Genomic DNA, 2,312 nt, shown 5'->3' on the forward strand with positions numbered 1-2,312 from the left:
AGTATGTGCACAAGACACAGCTGACCTGTAGTATTCCTTTCGCTAGTTATCTTAAATGCCTCTTTACTAGCTACAGCACAAGAACACTTAGCAGTCACAGAAGCGATTGGAACATGAATTATTGTTACCTGAATTGTATCAAGTTGTTAAAATTCTGTATCTCAGTAGATGAGATTTAGCGGGGAAAAAAAAAGAAAAGAGGAAGTCTATGGAGGTAAACAGATCTGGCTTCTGCCTAACTCACAGTGGCTAGGCAATTTACCACACAAACTCAACAATATTTGTCGTCTTACAAAAAAAACTTTACAATGTTCTTTCATTTTCTGTGAAATGAAACAGTAGAATTGTGCCTCCATGACTTCCAATTCAAAAGGGGAAAATTGTGATTTTATAGAGGTGAAATCTGAAGCAAATTAACGTGAAAAAATACTGAAATATCTGCACTTTGAACTGTCTTTAAGTATTTATCCATACAACTAATAGAATGCATAGTATTAGGAATAACGTAAATGTTATGGAAGTACCTATAAAACTACTTGGAAATCCGTATTAGCCTGTACAGTTAATATACAGTACAATACAAACTTGCAAAATTGGATCAATGCAAAGCAGCAAGTAAGATACAGGTTCATTTGGAATGTGGAGGCATTCACTTGATATCAAATGGCAGGTTTGGTGTACAGTTTCTTTTCACCATGCTACATTTATACCCTACAGTAAAAACAAGAAAACCCAAAAAATTCCAGAATCAAAAGGACCTGAATTTATAATATGCACCATTAGACTCAGCCAAAGCAAGGAAAGCATATTTGCTTCCAGTGAGGTGTCCAGTACATCACAATGCTCCTGGTCTTTTGCTGTATTTTATACCATATAAAACATAAAAATCTACTTCCTAGTGTCAAATATTTGAAAGTCATTGAAAACTAGCCAAGATTCCCTTTTTGTTATTAAGTAGTTATTCAGAAATGAGAGCACCTTACTTCGTGCTGGCATGTGTATTTTTGAGAAACTTGTAGTAATGTTGAGCTAAAATGTAATTTTATTTTAAAACTTTAAAATGCATATTTTATTTTGTCACTCAGAAGATACCTTATGATTTTCACTTCCTTTTATCAGCAACCACAATTGTGTTGTAACAGGATACAGAAACTGTCTTAGCCAATTTGTCTTGCTAAGATACAGATGCACAATAGGTAAGTACCTTGAAAAAAGTTTTGATGGGCATTGGTTCAGCTATGCTATTTCCATAGTTCATTTAAAAAAAATTAATAAAGAAAATTGTTCAAGTCAGTGTGGCTTGATTTGAATATTCCGTTGGTCCCATACTGAACAGGCAGTGCAGAGAGCTTAACAACTTGGAGAGAATCACGACAGAATACCTCTGAGATTCCATGCCACCTTGCAATAAAATGTTACCCAGTGTAAATATGTTTCCTCATGATTTAGGTTTTTTACTTAAGGCATCTTGTTTAGATTTTTTTCCTCAGAATTTTGTCTAGCATGAAACAAACACACACATTTATCAACCTCACAGAGATTTTTGCAATAGGAAGTTGGTTTTGGAGCATCTTCAGCATGAAGTGAAAAGACGGCTTGCTACAAAAAGCAGAGAGCAGCTTGAAGAAAGACAAGACTCCTGTTTGGACACTTCCCAATGTAGGTATATAATCAGGAAAACAAACAATGGAAGAGTCTGGTACTACATTCCAGTACTGGTTTGGGTTTTGTATTGCTTGCTTGTTTGTTTGTTTTTCCCCAGTGTGTAAAAGAACCTAACAAAAAGCTTCTGAGTGCAAATGTATTTACAGAGTAAGGCTGCGGTTAGGGTGTGTCTTCATTGTAATTATTGTGTAACATAAATATCTATCCCTGAGAAAGGAGAAGGGGGACACAATCCAAACCAGTTGACTCGTATGTATGCTCATGTTGTGCAATCCGGTCTTACAAAACTACTTTGACACCTGAGGTGAATTAAGTGGGGTTTTTTTTCTTTTTTTAGATTTTCTCATTTTCTTATAAAGAATAATCAAGAGGATCTGTAAATGGTTGCAAAATGTATGAAATATTAAGACAGCAGGAGTCACTAAGTGAAACATGTAAGTCTGTCCATGAGGTTAGAACAGCCACTTGTGTGGTTGGGAAAAGAAAACTTGACTGGAAATTGCAGTGGGAGGCAGCTATTTACTGATTAAAAAAAAGGGGGAGGGAGGGGGAACTGAGGAAAGGAAGCAACAGAGCTTAAATGTGTGCAACACAAAACTCCACATTAGGTATTAGAGGCAAAGTGCTGACATCCAGTGCAGGTAGGT

The sequence above is a fragment of the Antrostomus carolinensis genome, unplaced genomic scaffold (assembly GCF_000700745.2).
Source record: "Antrostomus carolinensis isolate BGI_N321 unplaced genomic scaffold, ASM70074v2 scaffold41364, whole genome shotgun sequence".
NCBI classification, from domain to species: Eukaryota; Metazoa; Chordata; class Aves; order Caprimulgiformes; family Caprimulgidae; genus Antrostomus; species Antrostomus carolinensis.